This window comes from Trachypithecus francoisi, unplaced genomic scaffold (assembly GCF_009764315.1).
Source record: "Trachypithecus francoisi isolate TF-2019V2 unplaced genomic scaffold, Tfra_2.0 Lachesis_group0, whole genome shotgun sequence".
Taxonomy (NCBI): Eukaryota; Metazoa; Chordata; class Mammalia; order Primates; family Cercopithecidae; genus Trachypithecus; species Trachypithecus francoisi.
Genome location: NW_022681453.1, coordinates 140,396,658 through 140,424,656, shown reverse-complemented (window position 1 = coordinate 140,424,656; position 27,999 = coordinate 140,396,658). Strand labels below are relative to the sequence as shown.

The 27,999-nt window shown below is 47.2% G+C and overlaps 1 protein-coding gene across 3 annotated transcripts in view; it reads right to left on the bottom strand.

The window, feature by feature from the left end:
* Positions 1 to 27,999, bottom strand: part of GASK1A (golgi associated kinase 1A) — a 78,998-nt gene that overhangs the window by 34,742 nt on the left and 16,257 nt on the right. Inside the window, exon 2 of one of the 3 annotated variants that reach the window (XM_033212241.1) lies at positions 19,509 to 19,677. The exons of the other annotated variants lie outside the window; for them this stretch is intronic. The gene's annotated coding sequence lies outside the window, so the exon portion shown is untranslated. The remainder of the gene's footprint in view (positions 1 to 19,508; positions 19,678 to 27,999) is intronic. 3 annotated transcript variants of the gene reach the window in all.

Sequence of the window (27,999 nt, the reverse complement as noted above, 5' to 3'; positions counted from 1 at the left end):
CTGATCGCTCCTGCTTTCTTGCCTGCTGTGCCAGGAAGCTCAGGGGAAATTAACACCTCTGGTGACAGCCCTCAACCAATAGGGGACAAAAGTCAGTGGGTATATAAGCCATCCTCCCTTTTGAGAGACATTCAATATGGTTGCAACTAAGGGTGCTCAATAGGACTGAGCCTCTTTTCTATAAAACAAATGATGCCTTGTCACCCCCTAAGATACCTTTATCTGATGATTTTTCTGAAGTGAGAGCCTAAATTTCTGTCCCAATTAGATATGTTTTTAATTTGGTCTCTGTTGCTAATTTAAAAAACACACAGGTACCACATGCGTAGATATGCACTGTTAAAAACCCATGTAATACCAAATAAATCAGGGCAAAATCGAACATCGCCTTCCCCTCCCCAGAGGAAGCCACAGTTAGCAATTAGGGTGTGCATCTTCTCAAGCTGTTGCTTTTCTTTGCATTATAATATATGCATATGTCACAGTGTATTAGTTTCCTGTAGCTGCCATAACAGACTACCACGGACTTGCTGGCTTAAAACAACATAAATGTATTCTCTCACAGTTCTGGAGGCCAGAAGTTCCACATCAGTTTCACTGGGTCAAAATCAAGGTGTTAGCAGAGCCGTGCTACCTCCAAAGGCTCTATGGGAAAATCTATACCTTGCCTCTTCCGGCTTTTGGTAGCTGTCAGCATTCCTTGTCTTGTAGTCACATCACTCCAGTCTCCGCCTCCACGGTGTCTTCTTTTGTTTGTGTCAAATCTCCCTCTGCCTCTTCCTTACATGCATATTTGTGATGGCATTTAGGGTCCACCTGGGTAATTCAGGATAAGTTCCCCATCTGAAAATCCTAAATCAGATCTGCAAAGATCCTTTTTCTAAATGATGTAACACGCACAGCATTTGGGGATAATTTTTCAGCCTATTACACGTGGTAATTATTTTCAGCATAGAGGAAATGACTATGCTACCACTTGCTTTGATTGACATAAGAGGCCCTGAAGCTTTTTCCATACGTATCCATATAGAGGTACTTTACTCTTTTTAACTGCTGCATAATATTTCACAGTGGAAATGTGCCATGATTTCTTTACCCATCCTTCAACAGAAGATACTTAGATCATCTCCAGTTTTTTATTATAACAAACAATATTGCAGTGAATATCCAATACATGCAGCTCTTGGAAAGAATGTAAACATTTCTATAGAGGAGATGCCGCCAAAAGAGGAAGTTGTTGGGTCCAACTCCTTCTTATTGCCCTTACCCTTTCATCATATGTAAGTTACTATCTCCTTTAATCCTCACAACAACCTAGAGAAATGGGAATTATAAAATTCCTATTTTACAACTGAGAAAACAGAAAGGTCCAGAGTGCCAATGTTTGCCCAGGGCCATATAGCTGGCAAATATACCAACATTTTAAAGTAACACTAAAAAGGAAAATGGCCATGGACAAGTTGGCTTGGGTTTTTTTTTTTTTTTTTTCTTCTACAATGAAAAATGTGTTGAATTCCTAATCTGTATTCTCAAAGTATTGGATACCACTAGGGAAAAATAAATCATCTTTTAAAAATGTTTCAAGAAGACAGGCTGTTTTGATCCTTCTTTCAGCCTCACTTGGCTTCAGAAAACGTGGGGAAAGTTGGCAGTTGTGCAGAAAGAAAAGTTTGAAATGACCATGAGCAGATGTCCCAGGCAGGGCCACCCAAGTAAAGTTTTGGGAAAAGAAAAGCAGCTTTGATCAGACTGAAAGAAAACATCATCTGAAGAGAAATATTCAGCTGAAGAATAAAGAGTACATTAGAGAAAACATAAAGGGGAATGATGCAGAATCTACTACAAAGTTTGCCAGTGAGACCCAAACTGACCCTGTCACTGCGGACATGCTGGAGGGGGTGGGGGGGCCCACCTCCTCCCCTCAATTCTGACCATCCAAGTAACACACCCTGTCTCTTCTGCCCTGCAATGATCATGGCAGAAGGGAAAGAGAAATGGAGTTACCTTCACTGTCTGATTCTACAGCTACCCTCTTTCTCCTTCCCTGTCAAGCCCCTACCTCCCACCCCTTCACAAATACCCATCCTTAATTCCTCAGAGAAGATGCCCACAGGCTTAACAGTCCCATCCACCGACAGTTGCAGAGGAGGAGCAGTGAAAACAGGGGGATAGCCAGATAAATAGACACACAGGTTTTGTGGAAGACACCTCTGAGTTCTGCTTCTGCTCTTCTGAGCTGTGTTGCAATAGGCAAGTCACACAACCTTTCTGCTCTGTTTCCTCAGCTGTAAAATGGGGAGAATGAGATATCTTCTCCCTCCAGGAGTTGGCACAATAAATAAACGAGTCAAAGTATGTAAAAGCCCACTACATGGTTGGGTATATTTATATGAGTTGTGGGATCCGGAATTTTCTGTCCCCACTTCTGGATACAGTCTACCTTTCTGGGGTCTGAAAACACTTCTCTTCCTGGGTTTTGGCTCATCGTAAAATCAGAGTAAAAACGAGGATATTTGGGAACATAACGGAAGGTAGAGACAGAAAGAGAAGCTCTTTCATTGTAAAACCACAAGCGTCAGCCAGGAGGAGGCCACCTGGGTAGTGAGAAAGTTCTCACTGTCTGCTGAAGCTGCCTCCAAAGATAACCAGGATGGAACAAGAAAGAATTTCTTGACCTTTTAAAATCACGTGGGAAGGTGAGAAGGGAAAGGGTGGGAGCCAGAAGGGAAGTATGTCAGGGAGTTAAAGGAGAAGACTGAGATTCTGACAAGAATGGAGTTGGGGCTGCCTAGCAATTGAGGGAAGGGAAACCAGGAGAGTTCTGCCTGAAGGAACCCAGCCCACTGAGAAGCTGGGGAACTATGCGGGGCAGGGGACAGGAGCCACTACCAAACTCCCTGCCATTGCCTCCATAAGGGTGGAAACAGCTCTCAACCGGGAAGTTCACCTCTCAACCATGAAGTTCTAACCATCAAGGGCAGTGTCCTTAATGGCATTATTTGTTTACAATTCTTCCTTCTTCCCCACCTTACCATGGTTGCACTGCAGATGCAGTCTACTTCCCTGCCTACTTTCTTTGACCTTGGCCATGTGACTTGCTTTAGCTACCAGGATGTGAGTGGACATAACATATACCATGTCCTATGGGAGGCTTTAAATGTGCTTTTGTGGTTTGGCTTGCCTCCTTGCAAATCTGTCCTCATGATGAGAAGAGCTTGCCCCAGGTGAAGCACCTGGAGCAAACCTGAACTCAACCTCCAGCCTGGAACCAACCCAGCCATGCTCAATGGGCCCAGCCTACCCAACTCCTATTACCAAAATATAGGCATATGTTTTGGTTAGCTATTGAGACTTTGAAGCTCTTGGTTATGCAGCATTATTACAGCAAAACCCAACTAATACACACCTTTTGGTGGCATCTCTAGGGCTCAATGTGTGCCCTTGGTCAGATAACAGGCAGGCAGGTTAGCAATGAAACCTAGCACCCCTCCCTCAGTTAACAAGAGTGTGGTGCTGTCTCTACAAATGGGGCTCAGGCTGTGATGAGGATGATGGTGCAACACAGTCACAGATACATCTCTTGAACCAGTTTCCCCAGTAAGAGAGTATGGAGGGAGGCTTCTGTCAAATGGAGGTCTTTTAAGAAGGACTTTTCTGAAAACGTGTAGTACAAGTGAACTTTGCCCAGAGACAGCTTGAGAAACAGGGACACTTGGAGGAAAGGACTGAACTTACAGTTTATAGTTTGTACTGTAATAGGCAGCAGGAGATTTTCCTCATTTTGTAGGGAAACGAAAGCTCTTCTTTGGGGAAATCCAGTCAGGATCTTGCCTGACAGTCTGGCACTAGATCACCACTCCCCAGATTGCCTCTACGCCCTGCACCACTCTACACCCTGACACCTCCACTGCTTACAAATATGACTAGAGTTGGCTGACTGCACAGGGACCAGCTGGCAGAGACAGAGGCTAAGTCATCTTTCCTCAACTACCAGATATCAAAAAAGGATGACAAAAATCTGGTCCTCCACCAAACTGCCATGGACAATGGATAACATGTTGGGCAGGGAAGATGGGGAGAAGACAGATCACATGCTCTTCTCCCCACCCAAAGAGAAAAAATCACAAAGCCCTTGTAAAGTGTTTTTTAAGAGTTTTCTGGGTGGGAGAAGGGGTAGAGGGAACTATGTGATAGTGTGTGTGTGTGTGTGCGTGTGTGTGTGTGTGTGTGTGTTAAAAACTGAATTTGGGTCTAACTCTGGAGTCATCACTAAAGGTGTGACAACCCCTTAGTTTCTGTTCCCCGACCTTTGCCCCCTTCTAAACAGCCACCCTGTCCGATTCATCACTACTTAAGCTCTGAGTTAAACTGGCAAAAATTCGGGAATTTGGAGTTTCTGTTCCATTTCTTAAAGTGCAGTTTGTCATAACAAAACTATGGCTGGGGTGAAAGGGAATATATGAGCAGACTTTCAGAGGGCTGGATTAAAACCACAAGTCCCAGCCCTGGGAGGAACACAGCAGGCAACCCTGCTTTCCTTGACTTCCCAAAGTCAGACCCCAGGCAGGGAGAGCTGAACCGGCCTCTGGGGCAAAGGCAACAGACACAACATCCCTCTCCAGTCGGATCTGCTGGGTCCTGGGAGACTGGGCTGTTTGCTCTACTGTGGGCAGAATAACAGGCATCCTGTCTCCAAAGCTACCACCAGGCCAGGCTCCCTTGCTCAGCTCCATCAGAGGACTTTGATTTTTCCTTACACATCAGCAACTTCAAGACAAGAGTGGACTTTTACCCCTATAATTTCTGGCTCAGCCAATTCCAGGAAAAAGAAAGAAAACCAAAGGAATGATAACTAACATTGATTCACCATTTGCTACATGTCTGAGACTGCTTGAAAACCTTACTTATAATTTAATCCTTATGCCCGTCTTATGAGGTATATACTACTGTTATCATCTTTATTTTACAGGTGAGGAAAACAACACATAAAGAAACAGAGAGGTCAAAGGTTCACACTGCTGGCAAGGGCAGCACCAGGACACGAACCCAGGCAGTCTGGCTTCAGTGCTAGCTGACCTAGTTGCTGTGCCACCCTAGGAAGAAGCTGCCACCTAAAGCCCCTGCTCCAGCCCTAATTCTGAAAGACTGCACTAGGTCTCAGGAGTGGGCCTTCTGTCAAAGGAGGCTTATCTGTTCAGGACTAACCAGTTCATCCATAAAGTGGGGCTTGAATGAAGTCAAAGGCAGGTTGCAACCTTTTTGTATCAGGACAAATTAAGGAAAAATAAAAATGTTTTCAGGCTAAATGTTTTTCATTCAAAATGAAAACAGCTTTGTTATGTCTCTTGTCCTCCTTTATTCGTTATTTGAGAAATAGAAGAATATCAATGAGAAAAATGCCACCACACTTGATACACTCCAATCTGGAATATTTGAGAGGTAGTATCAGAAGCAGCTTACCAATAATCTGTTATCCTCCAATTAGTCTAGGGCTTGATATCTAAACCAGGCAGGTTCTATGCTTCCTGCTCATTCCAGAACCAGATGGTGCCTCAGTTCCATGTCAAGAATTCTCCAGACTGTCAGTCAGGAAATTGAAAACATCTGACTTGTGAGGTGACTACAGCAGATCCCAATAAAAATGATCACTTACTGAGCACATACCATGTGCCAGGAACTCTCAAAATCCTACAACATATGTGCTAATATGATAACATTACAATGGTAGAAATTCAGATTAGTGGCAGGCAAGATTTAAATTTTTCTGATAGTCCATGTACTTTTCACTTCACACACAAGGATGAGGGAAGAATCCAGAATCTTGGGATAAAGATGTGAGTATAGGGGGGTGCTAAGCACGGGGAAGAAACCTGGAATTTTGCTGTGATTTTTGCTGTCTTGTTCAACAACTTCCTGTAACTTCACACAGCCCTTCCATCTAACTAAATACAGCCACTTCCTGTGACCTCAAACAGCCTTTCCTGTGACTTCATACGGCCGCTTCCAGTGACTTCACACAGCCCTTCCTGTGACATCACACTGAATCTTCTGAGGCTTAACACTACCTCTTCCCATGACTTCCCACAGCTCCTTCCTGTGGCTTCACCCTGGCCCTTCCTGTGGCTTCACACAGCCCCTTCCTGTGACTTCCCACAGCCTCTTCCTGTGACTTCACACTGCCACTTCCTGTGACTTCACACTGACCCTCCCTGAGACTTCCCCTTGCCCCTCCCTGTGGCTTCAGACAGCCCCATCCTGTGACTTCACACTGCTCCTTCCTGTGGCTTCACACAGCCCCTTCTTGTGACTTCACACAGCCTCATCCTGTGACTTCACACTGCCTCTTTCTGTGACTTCACACTGCCCCTTCCTGTGGCTTCACACTGCCCCTTCCTGTAGCTTGACACGGCCCCTTCTGTGATCCCACACTGCTCCTTACTGTGAACTCACACAGTAACTTCACACAGTGACTTCACACAGCCCCTTCCTATGAATTCACACTCCTCCCTCTGACTTCCCACTGCCTGTTCCTGCGACTTCACAAAGCCACTTCCTGTGGCTTCACACTGCCCCTTCCTGTGACTTCCCACTGCCTCTATCTGCGACTTCTCACTGCCCCTTCCTATGACTGCCAATTCCTGTGATTTCACACTGTCCCTCCCTGTGACCTCACACCACCCTTCCTGTGACCTAACACTGCCCCTTCCTGTGACTTCACACTGCCTCTCCCTGTGACTTCACACTGCCCCTTCCTGAGACCTCACAATGCCACTTCCTGTGACTTCACAATGCCCCTTCCTGTGGCTTCACACACTTCCTGTGACTTTACATGGCCCTGTCCTGTGACCTCACACAGCCCCTTCCAGTGGCTTCACACAGACCCTTCCTGTGAAATCACACAGCCCCTTTCTGGGACTTCACACAACCCCTTCCTGTGACTTCACACAGCCCCTTCATGCGACTTTACACTGCACCTTCCTGTGGCTTCCCACTGCCCATTCCTGTGGCTTCACACAACCCCTTCCTATAATTTCCTACAGTCCATTCCTGTGACATTCCACTGCCCCTTCCTGTGACTTCACACACTCTTTCTGTGACTTCACACAGCCACTACCTGTGACTTCCCACTGCTGCTTCCTATGACTTCACTCAGCCACTTGCTGTGACTTCCCACTGTCCCTTCCTGTGACTTCCCACTGCCCATTCCAGTGGCTTCAAACAGCCCCTTCCTGTGCCTCACACAGCCCCTTCCTGTGAACTCTCCCAGCCCCTTCTAGTGGCTTCACACAGCCCTTCCCTGTGACCTCACACAGCTCCTTCCTAACGCTTCACATAGCCCCTTCCTGGGGCTTCACAAACCCCTTCCAGTGGCTTCACACAGCCCCTTCCTGGGGCTTCATAAACCCCTTCCAGTGGCCTCACAAGCCCTTCCTGTGGCTTCACACTGCCCCTTCCTGTGACTTTACACTGCCCTTCCTGTCACGTCACACTGCTCCTTCCTGTGGCTTCACATAGCCTCTACCTGTGTCTTCACAGGTCCACTTCCAGCGTCTTCACACTGCCCCTACCTGTGGCTTCACACAGCCTGTTTCCCTGTCATCAGAGCCCCTTCCTGTGACTTCACACTGCTCCTTCTTGTGGCTTCACACAGCCTCTACCTATGACTTCACACTGCCCCTTCCTATGACTTCACACTGCCTCTTCCTGTGACATCACACAACCACTTCCTGTGACTTCCTATGCCCCTTCCCATGGCTTCATACAGCTCCTTCCCGTGACCTCACACTGCCACTTCTTCTGCCCTCACACAGCCCCTTTCTGTGACTTCACAGAGTCCCTCCCTGTGACTTCACACTGCCCCTTCCTTTGGCTTCACACTACTATCCCTCCCTGTGGTTTTGCACTGCCTCTTCCTGTGACTTCACAGTGCCCCTTCCTGTGGCATCACACAGCCCCTTCCTGTGGCTTCACACTGCCCTGCCCCTCCCTGTGACTTCACACTGCCCCTTTCTGTGGCTACACACAGGCCCTTGCTGTAGCCTCACACAGCACCTCCCTGCCTGTGGCTTCACAGTGCCCCTACCTGTGACTTCACACTGCCCCTCCCTGTGGCTTCACACAGCCCCTTTCGGTGACTTCCCACTGCCCCTTCCTGTGGCTTCACACAGCCCCTTTCGCTGACTTCTCACACACCCTTCCTGTGACTTCCCACTTCCCTTCCTGTGATTTCACACAGCCCCTTCCTGTGACTTCTCATGCCCCTTCCTGTCACTTCACACAGTCCCTTCCTATGACCTCCCACTGCCCCTTCCTGTGACCTCACAAGCCCCTTACAGAGGCTTCACACAGCTCCTTCCTGTGGCTTCCCACAGCCCCTTCCTGTGAATTCCCACTGCCCCTTCCTGTGACTTCCCACTGCCCCTTCCTGTGATGCCATGTTGCCCCTCCCTGTTATTTCACACCACCCTGACTCTTTCTGTGACTTCCCACTGCCCCTTCCTGTGGCTTCACACAGCCCCTTCCTGTGACTTCACACTGCCCCTCCCTGTTATTTCACACTGCCCTGTCCCTTTCTGCGACTTCCCACTGCCCCTTCCTGTGGCCTCACACAGCCCCTCCCTGCCTGTGGCTTCACACAGCCCCTTCCTGAGGCTTCACACAGCCTCCTTCCTGTGACTTCACACAACCCCTTCTTGTGACTTCACTCTGCCCCTTCCTATTCCTTCATACAGCTCCTTCCTGTGACTTCACACTGCCCCTTCCTGTGCCTTCACACTGCCCCTTCCTGTGCCTTCACAGAGCCCCTTCCTGTGACTTCACACTGTGACTTCCCTGTGGCTTCAAACTGCCCTTTCCTGTGTCTTCACACAGTCCCTTCTTGTGACTTCAGCCTGCGCCTTCCTGTAGCTTCAGAGAGCCCCTTCCTTTGGCTTCACATTCTGCCTTCCTATGGCCTCCTATGCCTTCCTATGGCTTCACACAGCCATTTCCTTGAGTTTACTCTGCCCCTTCCTGTGACTTCACACTGCCCCTTCTTGTGGCTTCACACAGCCCCTTCTTGTGACTTCCCACTGGCCTTTCATGTGAGTTCACACAGCCCCTTCCTGTGACTTCACACTGTGGCTATGCACAGCCCCTTCCATGTGACTTCAGAATGTGCCTTCCTGTGGCTTCACATTGCCCCTTCCTGTGGCTAAACACAGCCACTTCCTGTGACTTCACACAGTCACTTCCTGTGACTTCTCACTGCCCCTACCTATGGCTTCACACAGCCCCTTTCTGTGACCTCACATTGCCACTTCCTGTGACTTCACACAGTCCCTTCCAGTGGCTTCACACAGCCACTCATTCTGACTTCCCACTGCCCCGTATTGCGACTTCACAAAGCCACTTCCTGTGACTTCCCTCAGCCCCTTCCTGTGACTTCCCACAGCCACTTCCTGTGACTTTACAATGCCCCTTCCTGTGGCTCCATAATGCTCCTCCTTTTGACTTCATACTGCCCTTCCTGTGGCTTCACACTGCCTCTTCCTGTGATGTCACACTGCCCCTTCTGTGACTTCACACTGCCCCTTCCTGTGACTTCACACTGCCTCTTCCCATGACTTCTCACTGTCTCTGCCTGTGGCTTCACACAGCCCCTTCCTGTGACTTCACATTGTGCCTTCCTGTGGTTTAACACTTCCCCTTCCTGTGGCTTCACACAGCCCCTTCTTGTGACTTCCTACTGCCCCTTCTTGTGGCTTCACACAGCCCCTTCCTGTGGCATCACACAACCTATTCCTGTGACTTCACACTGCCCCTTCCTGTCACTTCACAAAGCCCCATCCTGTGGCTTTACACTGCTGTTTCCTGTGGCTTCACTTTACCCTTCCTGTGATTTCCTACTCCCCTTTCCTGTGACTTCACACTGCCTCTTCCTGTGACTTCCAAAAGCCACTTCTTGTGACTTCCCACTGCCCCTTCCTGTGGTTTCACAAAGCCCCTGCCTGTGAACCTACACTGCCACTTCCTCTGACCTCATCTAGCCCCTTTATGTGACTTCATACAGCCCCTTCCTGTGACTTCACACAGCCCCATCCAGTGGCTTCACCAAGTTCCTTCCTGTGATGTCACTACCCTGTCCTGTGCCTTTGCACAGTCCTTTCCTGTGACTTCACACAGCACCTGTAAATTCCCACCACACATTCTAGTGGCCTCACACTTCTCCTTCCTGTGACTTCCCACTGCCCCTTCCTGTTGCTTCACACTGCCCCTTCTTTGGCTTCACAATACCTCTCCCTGTGGCTTCACAATGCCTGTTCCTGTGACTACCCACTGCCCCTTCCTGTGGCTTCACACAGTCCCTTCCTGTGACTTGACATAGCCCCTTGCTGTTACTTCCCACTGCACCTTCTTGTAGCTTCCTACTGCCCATTCCTGTGGCCTCACACAGCCCCTTCCTGTGACTTCACGCAGCTCCTTCCTGTGACTTCACACTGCCCCTTCCTGTGACTTCACATAACCTCTACCTGTGATTTCACACTGCCCATTCCTGTGGCTTCACGCTGCCTCTTCCTGTGACTTCCTACAGCCACTCCCTGTGACTTCTCACTGACCCTTCCAGTGACTTCACGTAGCCCCTTCCTGTGACCTCATATTGCCCCTTCCTGTGACTTCACACTGCCCCTTCCAGTGGCTTCACACACCCCTTCCTGTGACTTTCCACTGCCCCGTCCTGCGACTTCTCACAGCCCATTCCTGTGATTTCCCATGCCCCTTCCTATGGCTTCACCAAGCCCCTTCTGTGACTTCACACTTCCTCTTCCTATGATTCACACAGCCCCTTCCTGTGGCTTCACACTGCTTCTTCCTGTGGCCTCACACAGACCCTTTCTCTGACTTCACATAGCCCCTTCCTATGACCCCACTGCTCCTTCCTATGACTTCACACTGCCCTGCCCCTCCCTGTGACTTCACACTGCCCTGCCCCTTCCTGTGACTTTACACTGCTCTTTCCTGTGGTTACACACAGCTCCTTCCTGTGGTCTCACACAGCCCCTCCCTGCCTGTGGCTCCACACTGCCCCTCCTTGTGACTTCACACTGCCCTTTCCTGTGACTTCCACTGCCCCTCTTTGTGACTTCACACAGTCCCTTCATGTGACTTTCTACTTCCCTTCCTGTGACCTCACACAGCCCCTTCCTATGGCCTCACACAGCCCCTTTCATGTGACTTCACACTGCGCCTTCCTGTGGCTTCACACTGCCCCTTCCTGTGGCTTAACAGAGCCACTTCCTGTGAGTTCACACTGCCCCTACCTGTGACTTCACACAGCCCCTTCCTGTGGTTTCACACTGCCCCTTCCTGTGGCTTCACACAGCCACTTCCTGTGCCCTCACACAGCCCCTTCCTGTGACCTCACACTGCCCCTTCCTGTGACCTCACAAGCCCTTCCAGTGGCTTCAAACAGCCCCTTTCTGTGGCTTCCCACAGCCTCTTCCTGTGACTTCCTTCTGCCCCTTCCTGTGACTTCACACAGCCCCTTCCTGTGGCCTCACTCTGACCCTTCCTTTGGCCTCACACTGCCCCTGTGACTTCACACGGCCCCTTTATTTGGCTTCACACAGCCCCTGCCTGTGGCTCCACACTGCCCCTTCCTGTGACTTCACACTACCCTTTTATTTGGCTTCATACTACCCCTTCCTGTGACTTCACACAGCCCCTTCCTTGACTTCATACTGCCCCTTACTGTGACTTCACGCTGCCCTTTTATTTGGCTTCACACTACCCTTCCAGCGACTTCACACAGCCCCTTCCTATGGCCTCACACAGCCCCTTCCTGTGACCTCACACAGCCCCTTCCTGACTTCACATTGCCTCTTCCTGTGGCTTCACACTGCCCCTTCCTGTGACTTCATACTGACACTGTGCAGCCCCCTCCTGTGGCTTCACACAGCTTCTTTCTCTGGCTTCACCCAGCCACTTTCTCTGGCTTCACACAACCCCTTCCTGTGACTTCACACAATTTCTTCTTATGACATCTTCCAGCCCCTTTCTATTGCTTCACACTGCTTCTTCCTGTGACTTCACTCTGCTTCTTCCTGTGACTTCACATTATCCCTTTCTGTGACTTCACACAGCCATTTTCCATGGCTTCACACAGCCTTGACTTGCTGCAATTCAGTGTGTGCTAAATCCTAGAAGCCAGCCCTGCCTTGTAAATGACAGCCCACACAGTGCGTTCTTACATACAGAAAAACGTTCCTATTTGCCATAAAAATCTCTTGTGATCTCCTCCTAACCATTTTTTTTTTTTTTTTTTTTTTGAGATGGAGTCTCACTCTGTCGCCAGGCTGGAGTGCAGTGGTACAATCTTGGCCCACTGCAACCTCTGCCTCTTGGGTTCAAGTGATTCTTCTGCCTCAGCCTCACAAGTAGCTGGGACTACAGGCACGTGCCACCACACCCAGCTAATTTTTGTATTTTTAGTAGAGATGGGGTTTCACCATGTTGGCCAGGATGGTCTTGATCTCCTGACCTTGTGGTCTGTCCACCTCAGCCTCCCAAAGTGTTGGGGTTACAGGTGTGAGTCACCACGCCCGGCCCATTTCTTAATCTGCCTAAGCAAATGCCCTCTTGGCACATTTGAAGAAAACTATTTTGAACACTTAAAAGCACTATAGATATTTGACCTTAATGGATTTGTTGGAGGGTGGAAAGCGGGGGAGCTGGGGGAGGTAGGAGGCTAAAGGTCCATGGCAGCGTATAATTTGAAATTCCTCTGAGGCTCAGATTTGAATCTCATTTACTTCAAGCAAATACGGTAGGAGGAGCCAGCCACACATCCATGGCTGTCTGCCCAGGTTCTGCTGCTTAGCTTCCATTGCATAATATCAGGGATATTGTAATCTTATTAGGTGATGGAAACTTCCTTGGTGAACAAATGGCAATAGCTAGTGCTGGGGAAGGAATAAAAACCAAAAGAAGCCTTAGAAAATGATGGTTCTCCGTTGGGATGGGCGTGGGGAGTGAGTGGTATACAGGGAGACAAGACCCAGAAAATATTAGCTTTTAAAGCAATAAAGAAAGCAATGTCAGACTTAGAGATTGCAGAAATCTATAATCCAAATGAATTCTCCACCCTCATGAAATAAGAAAAGCAATTCAAAAAATCATTTCAGCAAAGGCTTCAGCCAAGGTAAAAATTATTTTTCAAGAACAGTGATAGAAATTGAAATTTTAACTCTTGCAGCCCATTCTATTGCATTTCATGGGAGAACATAAAATGCTATAATGTTGTTTCTCAAATTCGGGGATTTGAGAAAGCCTCAAGAAGTACGCTTTGTTGAAAAGCCTTGAAAGCATTAGGGTTCTACTGAAGAGTATGGCCTAGCAGGAAGAAGGCTCTGGCTGGGTAATATCTGAGTATGAGTTCACCTTTTCAGACTCCCTCCTTCACCAGAGTGGTTTCTGTTATTGTAGGTAATGAGTTGCTATCTATAACTGCCTGGAGGCCAACGTGTGTCTGGTAGACACACATTGGAAAGGCATGTGATGTTAGGCACTTTGGAGACCCTCAGGGCACCAGTGTGGGAATCCAGAGCACCCTGGGGCAGGAGACAGCTTCCTCCAAAGGAACAGTGTAGGGGTGAGGTTGCTCCCCAGACAAATTGTGCTGCCTTATAATTCTATCCTTCTATTCTGACCTCCCCTAATGCCAAGCACTGGACCAAGAAATAAGGACACCAGTGTGAAGAAGGCTTGGCCCCTGCCCTCCAGCAACTCACTGTCTCAAGCAAAGACGTAATGATCTAATCATTTCCCCCATGCCAATTCTGGCAAATTTAGCCTTGCCTACATTCAGGCCACTTATCTTTCCAAGCTTGTGGGACAGGGCTGGTGAAGCATGGAAAGCTGGACAGTAGCTCTGGGTGCCACCACCTGAGGACTCCACCAACGTCTGATGACACCATGAGTTTGTTACACGTTTTTCACTGTTATGGCTAGAAGGATGTTGCCTCCAGATATTCTCACAGTGACTCTAGCACATAGGAAGCAAATATCATACCATTTTATGGCTGAGGAACTTGAAAAAGAGACCTCGAAATTTGCTCAAGGTGACACACCATCTAAGTAGAAGAGCTGGGATTCCAACTCTGGCCTCCAGCCTGCAGAGACCAAGCCCTTCCCAGCGCACAGGAGCCAATTATGGCCCTGGGGACTTGAGGGCACATGGGGAAAGAATTAGCTTGGGCTATGAGGGATTTATCCAGAAGCATTTTCAATGCTCCCAGATAATCTGGGGGAAGCAGTGCTAGCAGAAGGATTTTAAAGACCTGAGAAATACCTGATCTGTACCTTCAGTACATGGGCTGGGGTTCCTGACACCAGCTGAGGCACAGGAGATGATGAATTGTGTTTTCCTTCAACAAACACTTACACTCACTTCAGAAAGGCAGCATCTGGAAGGATGCACTGAAGGATACACAGGAGCTGGACTCTCTAGGTCCAACCCCCAACTTTGCCACTAATGAGCATATAACTTCACATCAGTTTCTCCATCTGAAAAATGAGTATGAAAATGGTTCCTCCTTCACCTCAAAGAGTTGCTGTGAGGATTCAACACATTTTAATATATATAAAGTGCTGAGAACAGAGCTTTGCATACATTTTTATAGTTATTACTTAGCGTTATCATTAAATCTCATGATTATTACATCTCCGAGGTACTTGGTAACACCGGCATCTCCTTTAAGTTACTGCCCCTGCCGCACTCTCTCCATCTGTGGATGGGCTGCTAACAGTTAGGCTCACAGCACTCTGAACACTGGTAAACCACGACTGAGAAGAAAGCATGTGAAGAGGTTTCAGGGACTGATGCCAAGGTGCTTCCTCAGAGCCACCACTTGCTCACGTGACCAAAAGAGTGACCTCTGACTCCCTGCTCTGCTGCTCCCAAGTGCAGTTGACTTCTAAAGCATGGCTGCTCTGTATACACCTTAGAGTCCTGGCGAGGGTGAAAGCATTCCTGGGCAGATTCCTGGCAGCAGAAGATCAGGGCTCAGACACAAAATACCTAGAAGATTGGCACTTGAGAAGGTTAAAACAAAGCTATAGTTGAAATCTGAGATGGAAAAATTAAATCTTTCCTTTTTCCTTCAGTGAGTCTATCAGATAGGAAATCTGTAAACTGAATGGGAAATAAAGAGGCCCTGCAGTTGGGATGCTCATGAGGCATTTCCTGACAACCGTGGGCATGGAGCCCCTTTCAGCCAGGTGACCTCCGGCTTCAGAGAACTAGGAAGGAAGCAGTCAGCCACGTCTGGGGATGCACGTGGCACCATGGAGGCATGGAGGTCCTCCCTTGAGAGACTCCAGAACACCAACTGTAGCCAGCATTGCTGAGCATCTCCCGTGGCAGGCCCTGTGCCAGGTACCTGATACGATGGTTCCTCTACTTCCTGCAACCTCCCTGGAAGGAGGTATCATTCCTCACATTGGGAAGCTGAGGAAACTGAGGCATAGAGAGCTTATGTTGGTTTCTTACAGCCTCATAGCTAAGTGGCAGAGTTAGATTCAAACCCAGGTCTAGCTAACTCCATCAGTTTATTAGCCGGAGTTTTGACCCTGCTATTATAGAAGCCTAAAGAATGAGTTGTTTCTCCACCTGCCTCCCTTCTCCAAGCAAGCAAGCAAGCAAGCAAACCTGGAGAGCTGGAAGCCAACCTCTTCCTGCCCCAGGATAGAATAAAAAGGCCTTTGCTTTAAAAGCCAACCAAGGCTCCTAGAGGTAAATTGAGCTGGGCTGTCTGACTGATATCAGGTCACCTGGGTGAGGACAGGCTTGGAACCAGACAATTCGATTTAGAAAAGTAATGCTGTTGTTCAGCTAACAATGGTAGATTAAGCACCTGCCATTCTCTTTCTTTCCTCCTGAAATATGAAAATAATAATAAAGTGTTCTTATTTTTAAAGAACAAACCCCTAAGGATAAAGAGAACAGAAAAGCAGACAACCATAAAAGCAAAATTCAGGAAGCTGGAAAGCAGGTGAATGAGTAGCAATGGCCTTAGCAGACTCATGAAGGCTGAATCCTAAACTAGAAGGCAAGTCAAAACTCAACATGATTTACACCAAGGGAGCCCCTAACAGGTCAAGGACTGGTGTTGCCGGGTGGCTCCAGAAGAGGCAGTAAAGATGAATAAAAAACAAAAGGATTGGCTGAAAGTTGACTTAAGAAGAAGATAGACACCCAGATCTCTTATTCTATACCATGAAGTCAGGCAGATGCCACTCCTGCACCCAGCGAAAGACTGAAGATTGTTCTATGGAGAGAGAAAACCAGGGAATCTACATGCTGGGAGACACGTGGGACAATTGAGGGCCGTGGGGACTATACTGAAAACAGGAGTTTTAAGAGAACATTTACATGCTGAACATTGGATTATTGAAAGGGCCCCCCAGGTATCTAACACAATGGCTAAAAAGTGAAACCTTAGGGGTATAGAATTCAGTTATTTGCAATTGTCCCACACACTTGCATTTTGACGAGATCACCCCCTAGCAACAGTATGTCCTGTTTCCATGGTCATGGAGACAGTTGGTTGCTGCAGTCATTAAAAGCAAAAGCTTCCATAGCAATGGCTGCTTGGGGTCACCTATCCTGAGCTTCACCACTTGGCTGTGCTGTGCCTCTCACCTGCTCCCCTGTGACTGACTACCAGGTGTGTGATACTGAGGGGTACACAATCCGGAAGTATAGGGAAATTTATGTCAAGTGGAGCAAAGCTTTGATCATTGGGAGACTGAAGGCAGTGAGTAAATTCAAGTGGTCCTGAATTCAATTTATGCAGCTTCTTGGATAGGTCCATAGGATCACACAATCAATTGCCTGTAGCAGCAGCCAGCTTGATAATACATCGCCATATCATCTCTCCTGTTTCCCTGCTTCTCTTTGGGTGTTTCCTGAGATTGTACTCCCAAATAACAGCACATAAGCCTCCAGCCTCCGGCTCTGTTATTAGAAAACCAGGTTAAGACAAACCAAGGCACATCAATGTAATGTTTCAGAACACTGGGGAAAATATCCTCCAAGTTTCCAGAGAGAGAGGGAGAAAAAAATAAAACAAGTTTTATACCAAGTAATCAAGAATCAGAATGGCTGTGGAATTCTTTACTACAATACCAGAGGCTAGAGCACCATTGAGCAAAGCCTTCAAAATCTGACATAAAATTATTTCTTATAGTTCTATACTCAAGCCAAACTATCAATCAAATATGAGGTAGAATGAAGGCAATTTCAGGCATATAACATTTCAACATGGTTTACCCCTCCTGTAGCCACTTTTAACAAGCTTTTGGATACATTACTCCACTAAAATCAGGAGGTAAGCCAAGAAAGAGGAAGACACAGGATGCAGGAAACAAAGATGCAACCCAAGAGAGGCAAAGAGACTCGTGGGATGCTGGGAAAGGAGCATCCTAAGCCAACGGCTGTGCAGCAACCAAGAAAGCGACCAGCTCAGAAGGGGCAGGTCAAAAGGCTTTGGGCAGGGGTTTCCAAAGAAGGTGAAATTGATGTGTTCTTGAGTCTATTAAGAGGAAGTTGACTTGTGATAAGTACATGAAAAAAACTAAGGAAACAAAAAAGACGATTACTAACTACAGAGAAACAGAAAGGTGCCCAGGAAAGGAAAAGTGATCATAACATAATACAGCAGTCCCCACCCCTTATCCTTGGAAGATAGGTTCCAAGCCCCTCAGCGGATGCCTGAAACCTTGGACAGTACCAAACCCAATTGCCATAAATCAGAACACATTCCTGGAAGTTCATGTCTTCCACCCACAAACTGAATGCCTTTTCCATCTTAACCAAATACTTATCACACACTGTGGCTGTAACTTTTGCCAGTTTGAGGTGCAGCAGCAAAACTAGCATGAATTTCTCTTTCTTTCTTCAGAAGACAATTTCACAGATAGCAGATTCATTCTTGCTGCAGATCTTAGCAACCCCAGCCTACGATTTTTTTTCTTAAGTCGAGAAACTTTCATCTTTTCACTTCAATGAAGCACTTTCAGCGTCTCTTTGTCATACTCCAATTGCTGGATCACTACTCTTGCACTTTGGGGCCATATCATGAAGTAAAATAAGGTTTACTTGAACATGGACAATGCAGTACTCCAATAGTCATCTGATAACTGAGATAGTTACTAAGTTACTAATGGGCAGAGAGCGTCTGAGCGTGAATATACTGGACAAAGGGATGACTCATGTCCCAACTAGGACAGAGTGGGATGCCACAAGATTTCATCATACTACTCAGTACAACACACAATTAAAAACATAAATTGTGTATTTCTGGAATTTTCCATTTAATATTTTCAGACTGCAGGTAACCTTGGGTAACTGAAACTGTGGAAAGTGCAACCAAGGATAAGGGGTACTACTGGATAGCGCTCAGCCATTAAGATATCCATGTCCTGATCCCCAAACCTGTGAACGAGTTACCTTACATGGTTAGAGGGATTTGGACGGTGTGATTAAATTAAGGGTCTTGAAATGGGGAGATTATCCTGGATTATCTGATGAGCCCAATGTTATCATAAGTATCCTTTTAAGAGGGAAGCAAGAAGGTGGCCATGTGATGACTGAAACAGGGAATCAGAGTCAGTGAGAGAGAAGATGCTGCACGGGTGGCTTTGAAGATGGAGGTGGAGACCACAAGCCAAGGAATGCAGGTGGCCTCTAAAGGATAGAGGTGGCAAGGAAATGGATTCTCTCCCAGAGCCTCCAGAAAGAACCAGCCCTGCCAACACCTTGATTCTAGCCATAACTGTAAGAAAATTAATTTGTGTCATTTTAAACCAACAAGTTCCTAGCAATTTGTTACAGCACCAATACGAAGCTAATACAGCTGTGAATAGGTTTTAAGTAGTCATAATGTAAACATTGATCTCACCAAAATTATTACCTAATTATATTGGGGGAATAGATGGATGAGAATGATGTGTCTGTACTGGAGGTGGGGAAACGTGGTGAAAGGCCCAAATCCTCATCTTCCAGAGAGGGAAGTGAATAAATAATGGTCAAAATTGAGAACAGTTTGGGAAGCACTGTTCCAGTTTTCCACCCTCATTTTTGATAAATGATGAAAAGGAACTCCAGAGAAGCTGTAGTTGAGCTATCCAGTGAGTCATCTTCTCCTGAGAAGAGGGTGGGTGGGTGTGGGCTCTTGTGTGATGATCACTCATAAGTTAGTTTATGCTTTGTGTCTTAATTAAGCAATAAAACAGCTGATCAGTTAACCTAGTCATCCCCCTGTTAACCTGGGGGAACTATTGGCAAGATCTGATATTTGCAGTCTCAACTCCTAGGTGAGAAGTCATTCATTAGCGTTCGCTCTGAGCAGCTAAACATCTCCTTGGCCAATGAAATAGCTTTCACCTGAAGTCAACAGGTTTTATTTTCCATGGCCTGACCCAGACATCTCTCCCCATTGAAGACATGCTAAATACTAAAAACTCACCTCGGGAAGCTTAAGAAAAAAGGCCTTCCTCACTCATTCTGCCACTCCCAAACACCTGAAGCCTGCCAAAGTTCTTCAACCATGAGGCAGGCAGGAAAATAACAGAGTCAGAATCCAGGCTCTCAGATGGCAGGTAAATGTTACCAAAACAACGACAGCCTCATAGATCCTAAATGAAAGAATGAGTGAATGAATGAATGAATGAATGAAGTACATATATTCAAAAGAGTCACTGATACAGTAGTGGGATTCAATTATCACTAGGGAGCAAAATCACCTTCTCTGGGCCAGTAGTCCCAAAACATTTTGGTCATATACCTTTACTGGTAAAAAATCTGAGAACATCCTTCCAATATTTACAAACCATTTTTTCCACTATTTACAAATTAGAAGCATGCAATACTACATAAATACATTCATTATAAAACATGGACAATAAATTTAAAATCATAAAAGAATTAGATAAAATAAACGTAAACAGCAGTTCTGATATTTTCCTGCTGCACCTGGTGGATTTTCTAGTGTATCCACCGAAGTGGCTGAGCCCCACTTTGAGACCTTTGATCTAGTAGCAGACTGCCTTCACACACAAGATGTCTCTGGCAGGGAGTGACTTGAGTTTGAGTCTGTCTATCATCTATTATTATTTTTTGTTTTGTTTTGAGACAGAGTCTCACTCTGTCATGCAGGCTGAAGTGCCGTGGTGCCATCTCGGCTCACTGCAACCTCCGTCTCCCTGGTTCAAGCGATTCTCCCACTTCAGCGTCCCATGTAGCTGGGATTACAGGTGTCTGCCACCACGCCCGGCTGATTTGTGTATTTTTAGTAGAGACACGGTTTTGCCATGTTGGCCAGGCTGGTCTCGAACTCTTCACTTCAGGTGATTCACCTGCCTCAGCCTCCCAAAGTGCTGGGATTACAGGTGTGAGCTACCATGTCCGTCCTCTAAGGTTTTACTTTTAACACATCTATTCTCTTTTAAAAATGCATATTTATCCACAGTGTACTAGACATAATCTGAAGGGATTATGGGACTAAGTAAAGTAGCTATTTTTCTGTGTGAGTCAGTAGGATCACCAAGATTGAGATCAGTGCCCTAGAGATTCATTGCAGAAATAAATTAATCAAATGGATTCCAGGCACATTTGAATAAGAAAATTAAGGCATAATGAACACCTGTCATTCTCAAACATTCAGAAATGAAAATCAGAGAAAAAGGTCTGGAAACAAGGAAGGTGGGAATTGTTGGGCTTCATTTTCAAGCGTAAAAGAACTGAAGAATGAAATGGCCGTAAACCAATGTTTTCCTCACTCAGAACCGTCCAATAGAAATACAATGTGAACCATATAGGAAATTTCAAAGTTTCTAGTGGCCAAATTTTTAAAAAAAGAAAAAGAAACAATTGAAACTGATTTTAATAATATATTTTATTTAACCTGATACATAAAAATATTATCTGTTCAACATGTTATCAATAGAAAAACTATTAATGAGATATTTTACATTTTTTGTAATGTCTTTGATATCCAATGTGTATTTCACACAAACAGCACATCTCAGTTCAGACTAGCTACATTTCAGTATGTGGCTGGTGGCCGCAATATTGAACAGCACAGCTCTAAACCAAGGCAGAGGTCCTTGGAGCCCCAGGAGCCCACAGAATGCTTGAGAAATGCTATACTAAAGGATAAACAGCAGCAGATCACTCAGACCAATAAAAACACAAAAGCAAGCATAAAAATTTGTGGTACAGTAGAATCCCAACTTATGAGAGAGTCAGATTCTGAATACAGCAAATCAGACAAAAATTAAGTCCAGATCAGAATTACCCTTGAAAATCCCTTAAGAAATTGATATGCCATCAGTTTTTCCTCCAGTCTTAGGACACATGCTGAGTCTTTTGTCTCAACAAATTAAAACCGCAGAGTTGGAAAATTATGTCACGTACTCAGCCTCTGGGATTGTCAGTCTTGAGAAATAAACTAAACCATCCGACAAGGAGGATTCTGGGAAGAAGAATGTTTGAATGCGGACCTACCTGGCTCCACTCACATTTAAAAGGAGACCAGTGATTATTAACACCAGAATAGTAAGCTGATTTCCAAAACTTCCAATCAGCAAGCTTTCTATGCTGTGTAGCTTTTAGTAATAAAAAAGCATCCCAAAGGGAAGGGAGGGCATACGTGACCGTAGAAAGGGCAGGGCACCCAGGAAGCCTTGAGGAGCCACAACTGCGGGTGGGAAAGAGGGTGGTTGAAGAGAGACAGGCAGCCGGTCAGACCCCTGGAGCCTGCAGGAGAAGGTGAAGGGGCGAGGCAAGGACCCACCTCACAGGAAGCCTCCCTACCCCTCAGAAATTCTTCATCCAAAGCAAACTTGACTGCCTCCAGAGGCCCCCAATGCCAGCAGTCTAATTACACCCGCAGAGGCCCACCTGTCCCCACCTTCACCTTTCTCACCTCCTCTCATGTCTCACTGAGGCGCCTGGAAAAATAAAGTGTCCCTGGAAGTAAGTGGCCATAGACCCTCACCTTGGATTTCAGCTCTTCTCTTTTGAAAGGGATCAAATTAATCAGTATTTCCCCTCAGCTCCCTGTCTGCAGCTTCAGTTCACAAACAAATAGACAAGCTCTGCATTCTTGTCCACATACTTGCTAGAGGCTGCATGAGCCTGCTGAGCACAGACCAATATTTCATAATATCTGGCTCCTTTTCTTTGTTCTGGCCTCCTGCCCCGCTCTGGCCAGGCCAAGTCCGTTGCAGGCTAGATGTGGCCACGTGCTGTTTGGATTTAGCTGTATCCAGCGTTAGAAGGAATGATGTCTTTCCCGGACTGCATATCATCAAGTTCCACCAAGAAAAGCAGCAGCTGGAAGGGTTTTGCTCCTTCCCTTGTGTCATGACGTGGAACTTCTTACAGCACATGACCTGGGGTCAGCTTTCTGGAGTAGGCCCACAATGTCTGGGCCCTGCTCAGGGTTCTGCCAAGGTGAAGATCTGGCACTGGGTGTTCCCAACACTGAGGCGTCTGGAATGATGCATCTGGTGGACAGGGCGGGGCAGGGGTGGAGGAGGGGAAGAGGAGCCAAGGAGAGAGCTCTCCTCCTAGGCAGGGAAATGGGGACTCAACCCCCTCTACCTTTCTGTGACAGGCACCCAGGCATCTCCACCAGTTCATGATGGTACCATAGGGTCTCAAAAGAACAAAGCTTTTCCTGTCTTCATGGAAATGTAAAATTCAGTTGAGGAAATGCGTCCAGGCCAGATTTTCAAAGACAAAACTAGCAAGCAGGAGAAATTAATCTTCACTGTCCTCCGTGCCCCACCTTGCCCCAAAATACAACTACAGTGAAATTGTCCATCACCTCATCCATGTGTTGAATGACTGTACAGTTAATTTCTTGGGAGCAGCACTCTACAACTAAAGTGAGAAGGATATTCTTTACAAAGTATGAATGTGATTTTCCTGCTTGCTTTCCTGAGAACCTGAGCTTGATCTTATTCATCTACTGGGAAATGTGACAGAGGAATGTTACAAAGATAATATGCAGCGTGGGCCAAGGGAATGTTTGCCTTCCGATATGTGAAATAGAATTATATGGAAATGCATGGTCTTGTAGGCATGGCTGCTGTCTTGGGGGAAGATTTCCCAGATTTCTTCATCTCCCTCTTTAGCATCAAAAGCCAAGCATGGAGAATCTTGCTGATTTGGCCCAGGGGCCTCCAGTTTGAGTCCCCTGTTGATGGATCTCCTTCTGCTTTTGAGACTTTGGCTGCCTGTCCACAAACTCAAAGAGGAACCTGACTGAAGAGCAAATCCCTACCTCTGGAAGTGGTAGAACACAGCAGTTTCTTGTTAAATATCTAGTAACTACTGATTTTTCTTGTTTTGGTAGATGGGAGTCAGAAAGCCTTGGAAAGGCCACACTGGTCTAACTCAGCTCCAGGAGCACACAGCCCTAGCCTGACCGCTCTCACAGGACTGGGCCAACCGATGATGAGTAAGAACACATGGTCCTCAAGGCAGAGCCTGGACAGCCCCTGTAGTTAACTGAATACTGACTCCAAAGATGTCCAGGCCCTAATCTCTGAGACCTGGGGCCTTTGCATATGTGATAAAGTTAAGGTTCTTGAGAGAAAAAGACTGTCTTAGATTAGCTGGGTGGGCTCTAAATGTGATCACAAGTATCTGTATTAGAGGCAGGTGGAGGGAGAAATGAATACAGAAGAGGTGACGGCAAAGTGATCATGAAAGATGAAAGCAGAGACTGGAATGATGGTCTCTGAAGATAGAGGAATTCCTGGCACAAGCCAGTAACACAGGCAGCTGCTAGAAGCCAGAAAAGGCAAGAAAAAGGATTCTCCCCTAGAACCTCCAAAGAAAGCCAGCCCTTCCGACAACTTGAGTTTAGTCCAGTGAATCTGGTTTTGGACTTCTGAGCAGAGCCTTAGAGAAAAAATTTGTGTTGTTTTGAGCCACTCAATGTGTGTTCATTTGTTACAGCAACAATGGGAAACGAACACAACCCCTACACTGGCTGCTGCAGAGATTGGCGGCATGGCCTCCTTAAGGTGCCTTTCTATTGTAGGAGTCCCTGGGCAACAAGGGGACCAAGAGGGCCAGGCCCAGCATGCCCACCTCAGGAATCTGAGTACATCAGGGTGGGCTGCGAGAGAGCCAGCCACTGAAGCCTCAGTAGATAAGCTCCTCCCCACAGCCCTGCCCTGGGAGGAACAGTGGGGAGGCAGGCTTGGGGCTGACAGCTAGACCCAGGACAGAGGTTGCTGAGCACCTTCACCCCAGGGTTTGCTGCATGTGGAAGGCGTCTACCTGTGGAGGAGAAGCACCAGTGTGCACCAGCTCCGTCCAGAATGTGGAGAATACACAGGCAGGAGCAGTGATTTGAAAATGCAACAATGCATGCACTGCCTTCTAAATTGGCTTCATACCCACCAACCTGAACCAAGTTCCAGAAGAGAGGCAGGTCCATTAAAACGAGAGAGTAGTTCAATCAGATTGTCACACTGTGATTGGAACCCATTAGTACAAGGGAAAGAAAAGGAAGAAAAGAGAAAAAGAAGAGAGGAAAAAAATAAGTCATAAGGGTATATTATTTCATGAGACTTTAATTTCAGCTATACACACTGATATGTACATGTGCACACACACACATGCACATATATTGGGTCACAATGTAAAATGTATTCCTATGCATATTGGTTTAAAAAAAAAAAAAGTCCAAAATCCAATAGATAAAATGACATAGTTGTGGCAGTAAGAAACAAAGAGGTTTTTCCCACCCTGTGAATCCTAGGGAAGCTGACACGGATTAGAGGGTCCCTCCACCCAAATCTAGGTATCACTAGTAGCCACAGAGGAACAAGTCAGCACCAGTTATAACCAGAGAAGTGATATCAGGTGAACTGGCACCAGAAAACCCCAGGTTAGCACCTAAGGTCACAGGGAGCAGGAGTGAGCAGGTGGGAGGAAGAGCCACCAAGAGGAGAGGGCCACCCACACAGGCAGTCTGTCATAGCAGGAGGCAGTGTACCCGCCGCACACTCCTGTTGAGACAGCTGTCCTGGGTATCCTAGCTCTGCACTCATTTCTAAAATGGTGGAAAGCTTAGCACCCACCTCATAGGGTTGATATGAGTGTTTAATGAGTTAATGTGTGTACAGTTCTATAAAAGTCACAGGGACATAGTAACTGTTCAAAAGGTGGTCGCTCCCATTATTAACATTACCCTGGTAAGAAAAAGCTACAGCAAAGGGTAAACTGAGCTAAGGAGCTGATGAGCTCCCGGTCCACCCTAGACACACCCACCAGCCACAAACTCTGCCAGGAGGCCCAGTCCTGAGTGCGTCTCCATCGCTTGCCCTGCCCCCACCACCTCTTCTCCTTCAGCCTCTCCTAGTTCTTGGATATGAGGCCCCCAGAGTATTCCACAAAAGCTGACCCTTCATCCAACCAGCTCTTGGGTGGAGACCCCTTCCATTAGGCGTTCTCCCAGCTGCGTCTTCTGCAGTGTTGGAGCTCATCACAACCAATGTCCTCCATACAGTGGACAGCAAGGCGATGTCCCAGACCCCTTAAAGGACTTCAGAAGTGGTCAGCAGCAGTGTGCCTGCTGGGAAGCTAATACCCCCAGGAGCAGCCCTCAACCTATGGTAGACAAGAATTGGCGAATAAAGACTCCGTCCTCTTTACCTGTGGGGGAGGACAACTCCTAAGAGTGGCATGTTCCTCAAGGTCTCCCAGAAGTTCCCAGCAGGACCAAGCCCCCGAAGTCCCCAGCAGGAACCTGCCCTCTCATGCACCCTGCACTGGCTGTCTTCCCTGTCTCGCTTCCTCCCTACCTGCTGCTGTCTTCTGGTGACGTCTTCCAGATAAACTGCTTGCACTGGAATCCTGGTCTCAAGGTCTCCTGCTGGAGGAAGCCAACTTAAGACACAACCTTATAGGGCCATTATGCTAATTAAATGAAACAACTGTCAAATGCTTACAATTATTCTAGACCCACAATAGATGCTCAATAAACATAAGCTATGAGGGGGAAGAAGAGGAGGAGAACTCCTCCATTGTGCAGTTGTTATTCCAGGTACAACTGAGGAGGGAAGAATCTGCACCCAGTGAAGGCCAGAACAGCCCATGGAGGAGAGGCTCCTGGGAGATACACCTTTGAAAAAGAATGTGCATGTGTTGTTTTCCAATCTAAAGATGATTCTCTCCATCTCTGTGGATCCCAGATCTCTCTCTCTCTCTCTCTCTCTTTCCACACTCACCTCTCTCTCTGTGTCTCTCATGCATGTGAAAGTAGTAGCTTGAACATGTAATACCTGACACTTGAAACACGGAAAGTCAGGCCAAAAGGGAGCTCCGAAGAGCAGGGAGCAGAAGCCAGAGGTGGGGTCAGCAAGACTTACTGAGGCCTTCTCACCCTCAGACCCAGCAACTGGACCCCAGACACTTCACACACAAAACTATGTTCCTCTGCCTCTCTGAAATGGAGTTGCAGATGTCACCCAAGGTGCAGGTAGCAGAGGGTAGAGTGTGGGCAGGAAGAAAAAATCATTCATCTCCTGTCCCAGATGAGGAACCCTGGCTGGTGGGGTTGCTCATCACAGGGCCCCTCGGCCTGGACATGATTCCAGCCCAGGTTCCAGCCTCCGCTCTGAAACTGCTCAGCCTATGAAGGGTGCATGGGATGTGCACTTCTGCACAGGGCTCTTAGCACATGCAGCTGCCAGCTCTCTGCTCCAGGGACAGAGTGACCTACTTGTCATCAGAAAGACAAATGGCCTCTCAGAGTTTGTGCACATTCTCCAAGGAGACCACAAGTCCTGAGGCTCAGTGTGGATGACCCATAGCCCACGGGGCACAGGCTGAGCCAGGAACTGAGTATCCTACACCCAAATGGTCACAGGGAGCACCCCTCAGTCCCTGACTACAGGACCATGACCTTTCTCCAGTCCCCAAACTATTTGACAAGTTTCATCCCTGGGCCTAGAGGGGAGATGGCCAGGTCCCTGTGGCCTCCTGCCATCACCAGCCTAGCATAGCTGCAAATAACACATGGGCTATTGATCCCAACTCCACTGTGGGCATTGGTCTCAACTCCACTGTGTCCTTGCTGTGTGACCTTGGGCCTTGATCTCCTCATCTGTATAATGGGGGTCATAACAGTACCTAGTACTTCCTTCATAGGGTGGTCCATTCATTAGTTCATTAAGCAGGTATTTCCTGAGCCAAGCACTGTTCCAGGCAGAAGAGAAACATCATGAACAAAAGAGACAAAAGCCCTGTTATGGTGGTGACACTCTGATGGGAAAAAAATGTGACTTGTCAATCATAAAAATAAAATCACTCTACTAAACACTATGAGAGTTACATGAGGTGTTGTAGATAAAGCATTCAAAACAGAGCCTGACACGCAGTTAAGTTCAGTCAATGTTAGCTGTCATTAGGATTGTTGCTATTACCATGATGGTAATTTTCTAGCAACGCCCATGGGATCAACTCCATGGCAGGGATCCTGGCACTGTGCTCAGAGCAAGAGCCCCATAGGTGGGAATGTCAACGGAGTGTCCCTTATGTCCCCCCGTTTGCTGGTTGCCCTGGTCCAGTCTCCGCGTTGATTATACGTTGGGGCTTTGCAGCCCTGCTGGCCCCAGGAGCCCTCTCCACATCCACAGCTGAATTAGCATTTTGTTCCAGCTCACAAGAGCACCAGTGTGGGAACACCACAGGCCAGATGGAATTTTGGAGACCCTGTCATTTGTTGGAAAATTTCTCTGGCTGCCTTTGTATTAACAGCCACATATTTTGCTCTCAGATCTGGGAGTGGGACTGGGATCAAGAGGGGTGGGGATTGCTGCTGAAAAATAAAGCAAGTTTCTTTCTGGGCTATACCTTTCCAACCTTCCAGAGATTTCTGCTCCCTGGCTGCTCAGAGGCCAAGATGCAACCTCAGAGAAGAAGGGGAGGGG